Below are 18,229 nucleotides of genomic sequence, written 5' to 3' on the forward strand. Positions count from 1 at the left end.
AGCTACTGAGTCTGACAGTGGAGGATACAGCTGCCGGGGCAGAAGGGACTATTTCTTCTCAGAGTGGAGTGATATCATCACACTGACTGTATCATGTAAGATCTTTCATCCAGAGTATCTAAATAAGGAAAAAGCACTTCTTCTTTCTTACAGCTTTATAACTGTCTTTCATGTTGGTCAGTAAAATGTTTAGTTTTTATTCCAACAACAAAAACCTGAACAGCAGCTTTTTATTCACAGTGAAGAGAACAAAACATATGAGAGTAACTTCTCTGCTGTGCAGCTCTAATACATGAAAGATGAAATGCAGAACAAATGCTGAATCTGTCTCAGCTGCTCCACCACATCCACTAAGAAACATTAAATCCACTGATTGTTCCTCATGTGTGTTTTTAACTTAGAAATGCAGCAAATTAAATATGAAAGATTAGTGTTGTATTTGTGTGATAGTTGTACAGTTTGTTGTAGCTTCACCATTAAAGTTATGTGATATTTATTATTTACATATTTCCACCAAGTTATTTCAACTGGTTTGATTCAGTCATTGACTTTTGTTCTTTTTCTAAACTGAACTGCAGATAAACCAAAGGCCAAACTGAGAGCTGATAACACAGCTGTTCCAGTAGGGGGCAGTGTGACCCTGACCTGCTCTGTGAACCCATCATCATCATCTGGATGGAAATACTACTGGTACAGAGATGAGAAATCCTCTGAAGCCCTGACCACACAAGATGCAGTTTTCCACTCAAATGGACAAATCAGTGTCTCACAGGAAGGACTCTACAGGTGCAGAGGAGGAAGAGGAAACCCAGTTTACTACACAGAGGACAGCCAGTCAGTCAGGATTGGGAAAACTGGTGAGTTTAAAATGAAGTCAAATTCCTGATTAAGGAGGAAGATGAAGAACAAAAGGCATTAACATTTTTGACATTCATGTGTTTTTATTGTACTTTCTTGAACAGTAACAGCCTCAAACAGGCCTGTTGTGACTCTGTATCCAAACTGGTCTGAGATATACAGAGGAGAGACGATCACTGTCAGATGTGAGATCCATGGAGGAGACACTGAGTGGGATTATGAGTGGGAAACAAACAGCAGGATAAAAGCTCCAAATCAAAATGAATACAGGATTAGATCTGCTTCATCATCCAACAGTGGAAACTATCGCTGTAAGGGCAGAATGAAAAGTTCACAGCATAAAACAACAGAGTGGAGTGATTCAGTCACACTGACAGTTTCTGACAGTAAGTAGAGTCATAGTTCATTTAACCTGGAAATAGAAACAGTTTGTAAAAATGTGTTTTTATTAGTACATGTTGAGATATTTGACATGTTTAGATAGTCTCACTCTTAAAGTTCATCATAAATATTTGTGAGTCAACATTTTAGTGACATTGAATTCAGAGTTAAGAGACGAAACATTGAGAGAAAATCTTTGTTGAACAGATAAACCCCGTCCTGTCCTCACTGTGTCTCCATCATGGCTGAGTCCTGGAGCCTCAGTAACTCTGAACTGTGAGGTTGAACATCTGTCTGCAGGATGGAGCTTCTACTGGTATAAAGCTGTTCCTGATCTATCAGAGAAATCCTCCAGTTATGAGCTGCTACCTGATGGCAGTGGGACTGCACAGGACTCCTACATCATTCATGGACAGACACACACAGCAGGATATGTGTGCAGAGCTGGAAGAGGAGACCCAGAGTATCACACTGATCACAGTCAACCAAAGTTTGTCTGGTCTGCAGGTCAGTTTGAGGAATTTTAATCTTCATGTTGATGATTTGAACGTCTGTAAATGTGGCTGCATAACTAGCAGGACTCCTGTGAACCACACAAAAGTCAAACGTATATTTCCACCGTGATATTTTGAATCCTAACATCTGTGAGCTTTGTCTCTTCACTGCATGTTGTTTCCAGATGTTCATTCAGCAGCGTCTCTCACAGTGAGTCCTGACAGAGTGCAACACTTCACCTCTGACTCTGTCTCACTGACCTGTGAGGGAAACTTCACTGAGTGGAGAGTGAGGAAGTTCTCTGAGGACGGCCGACTGTACTCTGACTGTAGGAGAATGACTGGATCCACATGTAACATCAACACATCAAAGTCAGATACTGCAGTGTACTGGTGTGAGTCTGGATCAGGAGAGTTCAGCAGTGCAGTCAACATCACTGTACAGAGTATGTTATTATACATTTACTTCTTGGATTTGCATGATTCAAACATCACATGAACATTTGTCCCAGCTTTGCTTTATGTTTGTAATTTATGTCATAAAAATAAAACACACACAGTAGACTGATCTTTTTATACAAGATCAGATCTTCATGATGAAAAACATTTGTACAATCTGTTCTTATTATTGTTTGTCAGCTTTTTCTAAAAGTGTGCACCAGCTGATGTGACTGAAAAATTGTGTGTGATTGTGTCACAGATGATGGTCATGGTCCTATCCTGGTGAGTCCTGTTCATCCTGTGACTGAGGGAGCTTCTGTTAGTCTGAGCTGCAGTTTGAGAACACAAAAAATACTTTCCAATGTGTTTTTCTATCACAATGACAAACTTATTCAAAATGATACCCGAGGGGAGCTGAAGATCTCTGCAGTGTCAAAGTCTGATGAAGGTTTCTACAAGTGTCAGTACTCAGGAAGAGAGTCAGCACAGAGCTGGATGTCAGTTAAAGGTGAGCAGGATCAAAACATGTGATGGATTTTTGTAAATGAGTTTGATGACTAAGAAGGAAAATAAGATCTCTGTTTTGAAAAAATGTTATATAACAATTTTATGACATTTTCACTATTATTATATTATATTAATAATAGATGCATTTTTGTTTGTTGTCACAGTAACTGTGTCAGGAGCTGACAGCTCTTCATCTCCTGTGTGGTTGATTGTTGGACTGGTTTGTGGAGTCTCTCTCATTATTATTCTCCTGCTCTTGTTGTATCGCTGCAGAAGAACCAACAGTGAGACCTTTTCCTTTACTTAACACAAACTCTTTATCATTCAAAGACACAAATGCATCATGAGGTCCATGTAAATGCAAAAGTATTATTTTACATTTTAATAAAGGTGCTGCTAATGAGCAGACGTTTAACCAACATCATCAGCAGCCAGTGTACTCCTCTCTTCTTACTGGTTAGTTTTCCATCTATTTATAATATTATGCTGCTGTTTGCAACAAGACTGTACTTATTACATCTGCTGCAGCTTTTAATATAAATGTTATTTTCAATAATATTTTTTTTTTTAAAATAGCATCACAGACATGAGGTGACTGATTTTCTCTGACCTGCAGGTGATCATTGTGGCTATGAGATAATCAGAAGATCTGAAAACTCTGACAATGGTAAAGTATAAACTTTCATTAATATAGAGCTTGTGGAAGCTGGATGATTATACAATAACTATGTTTAACATTGAAGTCTATGCGTCCAACCATTTTCTTACGCTTGGGCGCCAGGTCGTGGGGCAGCATCCTAAACAGAGAGGCCACATCCTCCAGCTTGTCTGGGGGAACATCAAGGCTTCCCCATACCAGCCCAGAGATATAATCTCTTCAGCATTTTCTGGGTCTGCCCCAGGGTCTCCTCACAGTGGGACATGCCTGAAAAACCTCACACAGGAGGCATCCTTGTCAGATGCCCGAACCACCTCAAATGTGGTTCTACTCTGAGCCCCTCCCACACGGCCAAACACCTAACCCTATCTCTAAAGGAGAAGCAAGCCACCCTTCGAAGTAAGCTTATTTCCACGATCTCATTCTTTGGGGTCACTAACCCAGAGCTTGTGACCATAAGTGAGGGTAGAAATGTAGATTGAGAGCTTAACTTTTACGGTCAGTTCTCTCTTCATCTTGACGTACCGGTACAGTGTACGTAGCACCAATCTGCTCCCCTCTCCTCCTGTGAGTGGTGGGCCTATAGGAGGGTGAGCCCATGTCCTTTTTTTGGGCTATGCCCAGCCGGGCCCCATGGACCAATGCCTGGCCACAAGGCGCTTGCTCTTAGGCACCCTCCCCAGGCCTTGCTTCATGGCAGGACCCCATTAACCCTTTCAAGGGCAGAATGAACTGTTCCTTTCATTCATGTTTTTTTTTTTTTTTTTTTTTAAATTCTTTGTCTGGTCCTGGGTGAGGGACCGGATAAAACTTCCCATTGGAGACCCTACCAGGAGGCAACCCCCCCTCTCCTCCTACTACAACATAGCCCCTGGGATCCATGGGACACACAAACCCCTCCAATAATTTAGAGATTCACGGAAGGGAACATTAACATCAGTAAGATTATTATTTCAGGTCCAGCAGAAGATGTTTACGCCAATGTCGCATCTGTGATTCAGCTCAAAGTCATTAACAAGACAAGTGAGTGCACAAAATGCAAGATTTAAAATGTAAATTATACAATGGTAATTATTCTCACTGATAATAAATGCGTTTAAGCAGAGAACAGAGGGAGTTTGTTTTGAAATGCTTTCATTTGATCAACTCAACAGGGCAACGTGGTGACGCAGAGGAGAGCTCTGACTACAATAATGTCAATCTGTCAGGGTGCTGGGTCGTTGACCAAAGATTCTGAGGTTATTTTGCTTTTGTGAGTCTCTCTGTGAAAGTGTGAAGATGGTCTAAGTTTAAGTTTATACAGTTTAGCCAGGAGTTTAGTTCTTTCTATGTTTCTGAGTTTTCTTGTATTTCCAGTTTATGCTTTACTGTCTGTGAGGTTCCACTTGTGTGTTTGTCTCATCCCTGTGTCTATTGTGAGAGTCTGTCATGTCATCCATGTTTCTGCTCACTCGCCCTCCGTGTGTCTTAGTAGTGTCAGTGTGTTTTGTCTTCTCCTTCTCTTTCATCTTTTGTCTCCCTGTTTGTTTATCCCCGTTTCTGCCACAAGCTCGTCTGTTCATGTACTTCCTGTTTTATTTTGACAGTATTTCATCTCATTACATTCAATTCATCAAAGCTGTTTTCACTTTGAGTGAAAAGGAGAAGATTTTGAATTCAAAGCAATGATCCTGATAGTCTGAGTTTATATTTCCTTCAGAAAGAATCGTTCAGTGTGTTTCACTTGTTTCTCTCCCCTTAGATAATAATTTTTATTTACTTTAATATACTGTAGATCTTTTTTTTTTAATCTTTTTAATTATTTATTTTATTTGTAATATATTATAAATGTCTTTCTGTGAAGCACTTTGCAACTTTGTTAATAAAAGTGTGATATAAATAAAGTGTGTTGTTGTTGTGTGTCAGACTGAGAGTACATGTTACAGCTGTTCAGTGTTGTGCATGAATCCACTGAAAGACAGCATTCATTTAAAGACACTCGCTGTCATTTCAAACACTTTACAACCCTCCAAAATGAACTAAAGCTATCAACATAATGGGAAGTAACAACTGCTCTGACGTTATGCTCAGCAGCCTTTTTACTGTGTAGCAGAGTTTTCCCAGTTTTCTCAGGAGGTCCAGCTCATACTTTCATGTAATACCGATTTATTTTGACAGTGTCAGTCACATGTTCAGCAAGACCATGATAACTCTGTGTATGACACATAAATCTTAATTTTCTATTTTATGTATGTTATTCCACTGTAATGTCTTTATCATCTGTTCAATAAAGTGAGCTGTAAAAATTCAAATCACTTTTAAACTACTTAAAATATAGTTTCTAACTTTCTCTTCTGCTTCATGACTTTTTTATGCATTGAAATTGAAGGCGCTCATGATTTATGGCTGAGCCACACAGAGAAGAGGAAACACAGCCTGTGGTTTGAGCCACAAGTCTTCCTTTCAGCAGATTTATGATTGATTCATGTTCTCATCAAACTTCACACAGCAGAGAGGAAACAAGGAGTTCAGACAAAGAGCACAGCGAGAATTTCATAAGCAATTGTTTTCCTGATTGTTGATTTATGATCTGCTCATTTAGTCCTTCTGTGTTCATTTTATTGCTACATCACGTGTTACTAGAACATTTGAAGCTATTTATTTATTATCAAAGAACCATCAAGTCATTGTTTAATGTAAGTTCTCATATTTTACTTTTTAGATGCACATTAATTTTAGTTTGCATCTGTGTGGCTTTCCTCCTTGAAATCCAGCTTCCTAACCAGCTGTTCTTATCACCATTTATGATATGTTCTTTTAGTTATTCTGTTTTTACTTCATTGCTACCTGACATCTTGCTAACAGAACATTTGAAGTCATCTATTCTCCACATCAGAGAGACATCAGTGTTCAATGTAGGTCCTGTTACAGGCTTTAAGTGTCAGTGTGGATATAAAGTTATAGTTCCTTGTCCCATATTTCCCATGTCAAACTCTGAACTAGAGATGGACTGATCCGATATTACGTATCGGTATCGGTCCGATACTGACCTAAATTACTGGATCGGATATCGGCGAGAAATAAAAAATGTAATCGATCCTTAAAATATCAAAAAAGCACCTCACAAAACTTGCCACACGCGTAACTCAGCTCATAACAGTAGCACATCGGAGCAGTATGCGTCATGTGACATAGCGGCTGTGTGTATTTGGAGCTTCGCTACCAAACCAGCATTTCATCTCCGAGGAAGTTATCCCAGAGAGAAGTAAAGCAAGTGTGTAAGTTCATCTCTGAATGTTTGTAAAGCATTCCCACATTAAGCTTAACAACCGATATATGGAGCGACTGCCTCTTCCTGCTGCTACTTCAATCGTGAAACTGCTTAATGATCAGCTGATCGGCTTTTCTGTCGCGATCCGTCTCTCTTCTTTGTTTTTGGCCCACTTTGCACCAGAAAGAGGAAACCAGCGGCTGAACAACAGCAGCACGTTTAACCTTGATAAGCTGTTGTTAGAATTTATTTAATATTACTTTCTAGACCAGGATCCTTTTCTACATAGCTGACGGCTGGTAACTGTGCTGGGGCGGATCTAGCAAAGTTTAGCCAGGGGGGCCGATAGGGCATGAACAGGGAAAAGGGGGCACAAAGACATACTTTTCTTTCTTATTCTCATTTAAAATGTCTAGCTTTTAACAAATAATTATCTGAATCTGACACCCAAAATTTAATCTAATGTAAAATGTATAGAAGTCCATTACTGTATATAGTAACTGTTAAGTCTAATATACCCTAGTAAGCTATAATACTTTTTCCTTTGGGAAAGTACCATCTGTGAATTCTGCAATTCTGTTGAAGAAAGATGTTGAATCCATTTAATTATTCTTGGAAAATAGTTTATTTCTGTGCAATTTTTTCACACTGCATCAAATTAAAGTTGATTACGTCACTTAAGCATCATGAGGTGGGGGGGTGGGGGGTGGTTCCCTATTTTTTTTTTGCTGGGAGTTTGCAACCCTATTAGTTAGGTTGCTTAATATTTCTGCTAAGTACTCTTTAAAATACCAGAATAGGGAGGATGGAGTAGGTTTAAGTTTATTAGATTGATCAGTATTGCTGAACTATGAAATATTTTGGGTGCAGTCTATTTTTTACATACAGGTATAACAGAATAGCTTTAGTGTTGTTGTTTATTTAAACTTGAGTATGAACGTATACAAAATGCAGCAAGATATTAAAAAAAACAGTTTTATTGATTAAAAAACACACTATATCGGATTCATATCGGTATCGGCAGATATCCAAATTTATGATATCGGTATCGGTATCGGACATAAAAAAAGTGGTATCGTGCCATCTCTACTCTGAACACAGCTTCCAAGTACAATAACTGGACTGTGTGCTTACAGCTGGTGGCCAATAGAGGGAGACATTAATCCGTTTATAATCTATTGTAAGGAGTGAGAACGTGTTGATATGACTGAAGAACAGAGAGAACAGACGGATGATATTGACTTTGGACCCTATCATGAAAATAATCAGGCCTTGGATGGATGTCATAGTGATCAAAGCATTTACATTAACAAACTTTAAAAATACGGTTTTATTTTTAAAATTCCACAAGTTCCACAAGCTCAATAAAACTTTTAAATGAGTTTTATTGGACTCAAATAAATAGTAGTCGTGGTCGGATCAATCCAAATTGTAGGAGCCTACATGCAGTTTAATTTGAAATGCATGCTTTTATTTTGATAGTGCAGAAAAAACAGGAAGTTGGGCGAGAGGACAGTGGAGCCACATGGTTTTTTGACCTCGCAATCTCTCTTCATCCATTTTGAATTGAGCTTTATAAGTTTTCATAATTTGGAATTCTGTTGCTGTGTACCTGTTTGGACTTTTGAAGTAAATATTGAGAAACTATCAAGGACTGTTGTTTTTTTTTTGGATATGGAAAGAGGGACTAAGCAGAGCGTCAAGCTAAGGCTCCATTCGCAGGAAACCTACATTAGTCAAAAAACCTGCTCTTCACGGATTAATGGAGTTTGAAAACACCTGACTATAAAGAAAGAAGGAAATACCGAACCAAGGAAAAACTGAAGATGGAAAACAGTAAGTTTTAAATTGCCTTGCCCTTTTTTCAATTTGCTGAGGTGCATGTGTATTGATTGAGTTTGGAATTTCGCTGCCATGGATGAACAAAACAGTGGAAAAAGGATTGTAAAAATGACTGAGAAGGCTGTGGAAGACTGCAAGACTAGAAATGTCAATGCACGTAAACATAAGCTCTCCCAATTAACAGGCATGAAAAAAGAAATTGAGCAACTAATGGAAGATGATGCAAATGTTGACCTCGTTAAAAATAAATTACGAGTTGATTTTAGCTCTTTGCAGCAAGACTTTACTAGCCTAAATTCTGAACTGCAACAACTTATGAGTGAAGATGAGTTTTTGGAAGATCAAAATAGTTGGTTTGATCCAAAGAACAAGTCCCTGAATGATTTCTTTTGGAAATGTGAAGGGTGGATGAATGAAGTCATGAAACGCTCTGAACAGAACAGAGAGGATGACATAGGAAAGCAAGCAGATAATAGGTCCATATTATCAAAGTCGGCAAGCAAACACTCCAGTAGATCTGGATCACAACGTGGAAGCCTTTCCTCTACATCTTCCTCTATTAGATTAAAGGTAGAAATGGAGCGTGCTGCATTAAAGGCAAAGGCTGCAGCTCTGGAGAAGAGTTTGGCAATAGAAAAGGAAGAAGCGGATTGGTATGCAGAAATGAAAGGAAAGGAGGCTCAATTGCAGGCAGAAGAAAAACAAAGAGAGGCTGCAATAAAGGCTAAAAAGGAAATGCATGCAATGCAGACTGCCCTTGCTGAGTCAGATGCAAAACTGGAAGTTTTGCAAAAATATGAAGATACACAGCCAGACATGAGCATTTTTGCAGATGATGATCAGAATGGCATAACTGAGATTAAAACCACATTCCACCCAACATCGCATTATGTCTCATCTGCACCCTACAACGACGACAATGTGCAGACACCAATGCAAGAAAGGACAGTACCTGCGCCAAACACTCAAAGGGCTGGTGAACCTGTGCTCGATAGTTTGTGTCAAGCCATTTCTCAGCAAGTTAACGTCACTGAGTACCTGGTAAAGAATCACAAGGCATCTCTATTACCTGACATCTCCATTCCAACTTTCAACGGAGATCCACTTGAATACAACTCTTTTATCGGTTCCATTGAACATGGAATTGAAAGCCGTACTGATAATAATCGTGATTGTCTACAGTATTTGCTGCAGTACACAAGTGGACAACCCCATGAGTTGGTTAAAAGTTGCATCCACATGGAACCTTCAGTGGGTTATACAAAGGCGAAACAAATGCTCAAAGAGTTTTTTGGAGATGACTTTAAGATAGCTGAAGCCTACATAAAAGAGGCCTTAGATTGGCAGACAATTAAGCCAGAAGATGGCACTGCACTACAGTCCTTTGCATTGTTTCTCACTGGCTGCTATAATGCAATGACAGATGTTAACTACATGGAAGACTTGGATAATACGTCTAACCTAAGGGCATTAGCTAACAAGCTTCCTTACAAACTTAAAGAATCGTGGCGAAAGTATGCTTGTGACCTGCAAGACAAAAGGAAGAAAAGAGTTAAGTTCAAGGATTTTGTCAACTTTATCAATCAGCAAGTTAGGTACGTGCTACACCCACTTTATGGAAATATAAGGGAAACTACAACAGGTGTGAAGGACTCATTCAGACAAAGAGCAAAGCCACAATACCCAGAGACATTCAAACCAAAGAAAGTGTTTACAACAGCCATCACTGACCCTCAAATGGAAAACAAGACAGAAAGTGCCAAACAAGTGACATCAAAAACACGGACTGTCCCAGTGGATTCAAGCACCAAACCTTGTGTTTATTGCAAGGGCGAGCAACACAACCTACAAATCTGCAGAAAGCTCAAGGACAAGCCTCATAAGGACAAGATTGAGTTTTTGAGAAGCATAGGACTGTGTTTCGCCTGTTTGAAACATGGTCACATGAGTAGCAGCTGCAAAGACAAGCTCCATTGTCAAGAATGCTCTCGACTGCATCCTACCCTGCTGCACATCACCAATAGGGACTCACAAGAAGAAACAACAAGGGAGACTGCTCAACAGTTTGTATCAAGTGCTCTTGTACAAACAACAGCAACTTTCAGCATGACTGGGGCCGGTAAGGAAGATTGTATTCTTCCAATCGTTCCAGTACGTGTCAAGGCCCAGAAAGGAACCAAGACAGTAACAACATATGCATTCTTAGATCAAGGCAGCTCAGCCACCTTTGCTACAGAGTCACTGATAAAACAATTGAACCTGAACGGACGAACTACGAAAATCTCACTCCGAACGATGGGAAATGAATCCGTTGTGAACACCTGCATTGTGACTGGACTGGAAGTCAGTAGTCTGGATGGTAGCCAGTTTATTAAACTTTCAGAGGTGTATGCACAAAACCACATTCCTGTAAGTAAAAACAATATCCCATGCCAGGAGGATGTTGACAGGTGGTCTCACCTGACGGAAGTGAAACTTCCCACTATCCAAGCGGATGTTGGATTACTCATAGGAGTGAATGTTCCCAAAGCCATGGAACCGCTTAAGGTGGTAAACAGCGTGGACAATGGACCCTACGCAGTGAGAACAATATTAGGTTGGACAGTAAATGGACCACTTAGGAGTGGAGGCGACGTGAGTGGGAGAAACAGATTGGCACAAGTGACTGTGAATAGGATATCAGTAGCCAGGTTGGAAGAGCTCTGGCAGCTACAGTTTAAGCAGGACTTTCCTGATGCGGGACAAGATGAAAGTCTTGAAATGTCCAAGGAAGATCGTCAGTTTCTGAACATGGTGTCTCAGTCTGCAAAGCTGGAGGATGGCCATTATAGTATTTGTCTTCCAGTGAGAAACAAGACACTGTGCTTGCCAAACAACAAAGAAGTCGCAATGCAACGTGCGCTGAACTTACAGAAAAGATTCACCAGAGATGTCAAGTTTTACGAGGAATATGTTGCATATATGGATGATATCCTAAAAAGGGGTTATGCGATCAAAATGAACAATGCTGAATGTAAGTCAATGGAGGGACGAACATGGTATTTGCCTCATCATGGAGTCAGACATCCAGTCAAGCAAAGTTACGTGTTGTCTTCGACTGTGGGGCAAGCTTTCAAGGAACATCGCTGAACCAGCATCTCTTGCAGGGACCGGATTTGACAAGCTCACTGGTGGGAGTCCTCCTGAGGTTTCGACAGGATACTGTGGCAGTAATGGCTGACGTGGAGGCCATGTTCCACCAGGTCAGAGTCAGCAAGGAAGATACGGATCTCCTCAGGTTTCTTTGGTGGCCTGATGGGAATTACAAGGAGAAGCTTGCAGAACACAAAATGTTGGTCCACATCTTTGGTGCCACCTCTTCGCCAAGTGTTGCATCTTTTGCACTTCAGAAATGCGCTACTGATTTCGAAAGGGAATTTGGTCAAGAAGCTGCAAGAACAGTCAAGAAAAATTTTTATGTGGACGACTGTCTTAAGTCAATTGCAGAGGAAGATGCAGCAATCAACCTGTGTTCTGACTTGAGGAACATGTTGGCAAAAGGCGGATTTCGACTAACAAAATGGTCAAGCAACAGCAGAAAGTTGCTCAACTCAATTCCTGAAGAAGAAAGAGCACAAGGATTTAAAGTTCTGAATCTGGACGAGAGTAATTTGCCGATGGAAAGAGCATTGGGAATCCAGTGGTGTGCTGAATCGGATCAGTTCAAGTTCAAGATCAATCTTAAAGACAGACCAAACACTAGAAGAGGACTGCTTTCCCTTCTCAGCTCCATCTTTGATCCACTGGGATTCGTTGCTCCGGTGATTCTGTGTGCAAAAAAAATCTTGCACGATTTATGTCGGAGGAAATACGGCTGGGATGAACCCCTACCAGAGGATGTCATTAAGAGCTGGAATAAGTGGGTTGCAGATTTGCAAAGGCTTGACGACTTTGGAGTTGACAGGAGCATCAAGTCAAAGCATTTCGGTGCACCAGTCTTTGCGCAGCTGCATCATTTTGCTGACGCAAGCGAAGACGCTTATGGAACAGCAAGCTACCTGTTGCTGCGCAATGCAAGTGGCGAGACTCAGTCCACCTTGGTAATGGCAAAGGCAAGGGTTGCACCTTTGAAGTGTCCAACCATCCCACGAATGGAATTGATTGCCGCAACAGTTGCAGTGAAGATGGATAAACTTCTAAAGAAGGAACTAGAAGTAGAACTGCATGAATCGGTTTTTTGGACAGATAGCACGACTGTGCTAAAGTACTTGAATAGTGAAGGCACAAGATTCAAGACCTTTGTTTCTAACAGGATCTCAGTAATCTTGAGCCATTCTCACATTCGGCAGTGGAGATATGTCAATACCACTTTGAATCCAGCAGATCATGTCTCTAGGGGACAGACTGTTGCAGCATTCTTAAAATGTGCCAATTGGCTTTCGGGACCAAGTTTCCTATTCTGCTCAGAAGATCAGTGGCCCAAGAATCCAGATCCCAGAATGCTGGATTTTGATGACTTAGAGGTCAAAAGAGAAGCTCAGACACATGTCATTCAGATGCAAAGGCTCAAAGGCTCAGTAGACCAGCTGATGAATCACTACTCATCCTGGACAAAGCTAAAGCGTGCCGTAGCCTGGTTCATGAAACTGAAGAGTTTGCTTAAGGAATTAATAGCAAAGAGAAAAGAAGCAAGCACAATGAGTGAGGAAATCAGGATGAGCCAATTCAAGAAAACTTTCAAGGGAAAAAATCTAACCTGTGATGATTTGGCTGAAGCAGAAATGGAAATTGTGAAGTACTGTCAGATGCAAAGTTTTGAACAGGACTTGGCAATGCTGAAAGAACATGAAAGGGTGAAGAAAAGTAGCTCTCTCTACAAGTTGACTCCAGTACTGCAAGATGGAGTCATAAGAGTTGGAGGAAGGTTGAGTCGAGCAGCGATGCCAGATGATGCTAAGCAGCAAGTCATCTTGCCAAAAGAGTCACATATCACACAGCTTGTGTTGAGACATATCCATGATGTTACAGCTCACGCTGGACGGAATCACATGTTGGCTCATCTGCGTCAAAAATTCTGGATCCCTGGAGCAAATGGAGCCATTAGAAGGTTCTTGTCAAAATGTGTCACCTGTAAAAGGCTACACGGAAGTACTGGCAAACAAATAATGGCAGATTTACCAAAATGCAGGATCCTGCCTGATGACCCGCCGTTCACCAAAGTAGGTGTTGACTACTTTGGTCCATTCCTGGTAAAAAGGGGAAGAAGTCAAGTAAAGAGATATGGTGTCATTTTCACATGTCTTACCACAAGAGCTGTACATCTGGAGGTTGCATCTTCGCTTGACACTGATGCGTGTCTCAACGCCATCAGAAGATTCCTTGCCAGAAGAGGACAAGTTAAAGAGATGTACTCGGATAATGGAACCAACTTCCGATCAGCTAACAGTGAGTTAAAGAAAGCAATTAAAGAATGGAACTCCAGTATGATCGTAAAATCATTGCAGCAAAGGGGGATCCAATGGCATTTCAATCCACCAGCAGGATCTCACCATGGAGGAAGCTGGGAAAGACTCATCCGCTCAGTGAGAAAAATTCTGAACGTCACAGTAAAAGAACAATTGTTGGATGAAGAAGGTCTCCACACCTTACTGTGTGAAGCTGAGGCTATTATAAACAGTAGGCCTATTACAAAGGAATCTTCAGATCCCAACGACCTGGAGGCTTTAACACCCAACCATCTCCTGTTACTGAAGGTTAAACCAGAATTACCCCCAGGAATCTTCAGCAAGGATGCCCAATATGTAAATCGCAGGTGGAGACAAATCCAATATCTTGCAGACATTTTTTGGAAACGCTGGTGCAAGGAATACCTCATGCAGCTCCAAGAGCGTCAACGATGGACTACACCTAAGAGAAATTTCCATGTTGGTGATGTTGTGCTGATCGTAGATGACACAGCACCCAGAAATTCATGGCCACTAGGAAGAATTGTAGAGATCTTTCCTGACCAGAAAGGTCTGGTGCGTCAGGTGAAAGTAAAGACCAAGACCAATGAGCTTTGTCGACCAGTTACAAAGCTGTGCCTTTTGCAAGAAGCCGAAGATAATTGATGCACTCTTCGAAAGTCAAGAACTAGTTTCCTCTGAGTGGAGGAAAGTGAAAGAAGATTTCTTTAAGATAGTTGAAGTTCAATTAAGTAATGTAGCCATAGACCTTTTAATTTAAGTTAAAGATTTTGGAGTAATTGTTTCAAAGACATTGATAACAATTAGGGGCCGGTAATGTAGGAGCCTACATGCAGTTTAATTTGAAATGCATGCTTTTATTTTGATAGTGCAGAAAAAACAGGAAGTTGGGCGAGAGGACAGTGGAGCCACATGGTTTTTTGACCTCGCAATCTCTCTTCATCCATTTTGAATTGAGCTTTATAAGTTTTCATAATTTGGAATTCTGTTGCTGTGTACCTGTTTGGACTTTTGAAGTAAATATTGAGAAACTATCAAGGACTGTTGTTTTGTTTTTTGGATATGGAAAGAGGGACTAAGCAGAGCGTCAAGCTAAGGCTCCATTCGCAGGAAACCTACACAAATATTGATAATTTTGATACCAGCATTTGTATCAATGTTGATCAATACGAGTGTAATGAGCTGGATACTTCGGTTTCTGTTCTCCTGTATGCACTGCTGCAGTTTCATCAAAGAGGCAACCTGGCTGTCTGTGTAAATGCTGCTGCTTTCAGGTGTCACAGAGCAGCCACAGTTTGCGTCTCCTCTTGTGTTTTATTTTTTACTGTCACCTGACTCAGCAGTGCCGGCAAACAAGTAAGCAAACGTGCTCAGCTAACCAGGACCGTCCAGCAACGCAGTAAGCAGAGAATATCTATGTAGATAACTGTGGTAATAGTAACATTTCAGTTATATTACTTTAATTTTCAAAGTGAAACTGGCTATTTCTTACTTTAGCCAGCTCATAAAGTCTCATTTATGCTAAAACATTGATATAATACATTTATCTCACTGAAACATTTAAATGAAAACAATTACAGGAATTGAAACAAATATACCAAATATAGTATGGCTCAGATTTAATTCAATATAATTACCCTGCTGTGCTAATTGTGAAAAGGATACTGTATGATTACTGTAGTTAAAATACTATTAGATGTGATAGATTATTGTTTTTTATTTCAGTCCCAGGTTTTGACTAATTAATAATCCAACGGACAAAAGAAAACACTTAATGGCCATGAAAATTCATTTATTTAGATTTAGCAATCTGATGATGTAGTTAATAATTAATAAAGTATTGGTACTGATATCAGTATCAGTGATACAGGCCTTGTATTTTACTTGATATCAGATTAATATCAAATCTTGCACACACATCTTATTGCACACGTCTAGAAATAGTGAAATATTAAATTTATTAAACTGTTAAAACTTCAGCACCATGGACAGCGCACAAGGTTTTCACTGGATGGGCTGTGCGCTCTATTTATGGGCATAGGTTAATAATTTTTCATTAAAAAGAAAAATGAAATAATTTACTGTTGTACTGTTTCTAGGGTCCCTGTCCCTGGGTTACATCATGTCACTGCAAAAGTGTATGTATATGTGAAATAAGAAATCTCAAGAGAATCAGTCACTCTCTCTACCCACAAAACCACATATAAATATATTTTTCTTTGTGTAACTTCAGACAGTCAGATCCTTGTCATTCTCCACCTTTCTCATGCAAAAACACCTCTCAAATATAAACACTGGGTTGTGTTTAGAGCTGGTATTCAACAGAGGGTGCAATTTAGTTATTTATTGCAATGAATTAATCTGCTTGGCTGACTGTTAAATATTCTAATCCTTCTACTTGTAAGTCACTGGGTGTCCATCTGAAACTGGGAAATTAAGGAGTCGGCCTCATTAAGTGCTAAATGACCCAAGAGAACAGCCTTGTTTGCTGCCGCCATGCCTCGCAGGGTAACTGCACATTTATCACCTCCAGCTGGGACTGCAGAAACTGCAGGATCATTTCAACTGTGGGGGTCCAGCTGGTGGACCTCACCAGGAGGCCAACAGCCACCAGCAGAAGGATTAGTAGTCCTGGTGGGTGGTGTAAAAAACTCCTGTAGTGTTCTCACTTCTGGATCAGGCTGGATCAGGGACTACAGAAACTGCAGGATAATGTCAATTGTGGAACCGGATTATTGTTGTGGTTTTTTTTGTCTTTGTGTGCTTTTTTGTCTTCTTTTTATGGCACAGGTAGGTGGGGCAGCAATTCACTGAGCCTCTGGCACACCTGCTACTCGTCAGACGCTTTCATCAGAAGCGTTCTTAAGGAGCTGCACGACAGTTGTCTAGTGTCTGAGTATTGTCCTTTTCAGGGGTGTCTGTGTAACTGTTCGCCCGCCTACCGGAGCTTGTGGAGATCATCTTCTCTGAGTCTATATGTCAGACTGTATCAAGTAAGCTCTCCAGTTCTCGCTTATTTTCCTGTTTATGTTCTTTTCGGTTTCCGGCAAAACACCACTAGCATTATTATCCCTCCCCCCTGAGATCAAGTGCGCCACCAGTGTGTGTTTGCCCTGCACGTCCTGGCTCCATGTTTCCATACATGTCCTGTCTTGTAAATACACTCCTTCCCTGTATATAGCCTTTCACTGTAAATAAACTTCTGTCACTGCAACCCCCGAACTTCCGTGTTTTCTGCTCTTGAGTCCACCCATAGCTACACCTAGCCTGAGCCCTACTGGGAAAAGGTGGAACAGTGACCCCCTCACCTGGGACAGGAGGACCTTCAGAAAAGGGAGTCCTTTTCTGAGTGGTGGGACAGCTGGAAACCAGGCCATGTGGGACAAAGTGGGGCCACCAGGATCAACCACACCTCCTCGGTCTGGACCTGGCAAAGGAATGACTGGAGGAGGGAGTATGGAGGGGAGGCAAATGGGTTTGCCAGGTTGTCACACACAAGGGGAGGGATATCGTTCTGCAGGGAGACGAACAGATGGAAAAATGTTGACTCCCTGGAAAAAAAAGAAAAAGATTGACTTCTGCCCTGTCTCTTATGACAATGACATGGTGCCCCTGCAGACACAACAGAACTTACTTGAGTGCCAGGATGACAGCTTACAGCTCCAGCATTTACAGTGAGGTCAATAAGTATTTGATCACCCTGTGATTTTGCAACTTCTCTTACTTAGAAGTTATGAAGGGGTCTACAGTTTCAGCATAGGTGCATTTCCACAGTGAGAGACAGAATCTAAAAAGAAAAATCCGGAAATCACATTGTATGATTTTTGAACAATTTATTTGTGAATTACTGTGTCAAGTAAGTATTTGATCACTTGAGTGAAAATTTTTTAATATTTGGTACAGAAGCCTTTGTTAACAATTACAGAGGTGAAGCGGTTCCTGTAGTTCTTCACCAGGTTTGCACACACTGCAGGAGGGATTTTGGCCCACTCCTCCATACAGATCTTCTCTACATCTGTCAGGTTTCGGGGCTGTCGCTGAGCAACACGGAGTTTCAGCTCCCTCCAAAGATTTTCTATTGGATTTAGGTCTGGAGACTGGCTCGGCCACTCCAGAACCTTAATATGCTTCTTACGGAGCCACTCCTTGGTTTTCCTGGCTGTGTGCTTTGGGTCATTGTCATGTTGGAAGACCAAGGCACGACCCATCTTTAATGCTCTGACTGAGGGAAGGAGGTTTTTGCCCAATATGTCACAATACATGGTCCCGTTCATCCTCTCCTTAATACAGTGCAGTCGTCCCGTCCCCTATGCAGAAAAACACCCCCAGAGCATGATGCTTCCAGCCCCATGCT

General features: G+C 40.9%; 1 protein-coding gene and 1 long non-coding RNA gene across 2 annotated transcripts in view; both read left to right on the top strand.

Moving 5' to 3' along the window:
* LOC109194483 (titin) overlaps positions 1-18,229 on the top strand; it is a 722,900-nt gene that overhangs the window by 10,967 nt on the left and 693,704 nt on the right. The gene's annotated exons all lie outside the window — the stretch shown is intronic.
* LOC112846267 (uncharacterized) lies at positions 2,649-3,127 on the top strand. The gene is made up of 3 exons (XR_003219166.1): positions 2,649-2,682; positions 2,846-2,965; positions 3,072-3,127. It is a non-coding gene; the product is annotated as an uncharacterized LOC112846267 (long non-coding RNA).

This window comes from Oreochromis niloticus, linkage group LG3 (genome assembly GCF_001858045.2).
Source record: "Oreochromis niloticus isolate F11D_XX linkage group LG3, O_niloticus_UMD_NMBU, whole genome shotgun sequence".
NCBI classification, from domain to species: domain Eukaryota; kingdom Metazoa; phylum Chordata; class Actinopteri; order Cichliformes; family Cichlidae; genus Oreochromis; species Oreochromis niloticus.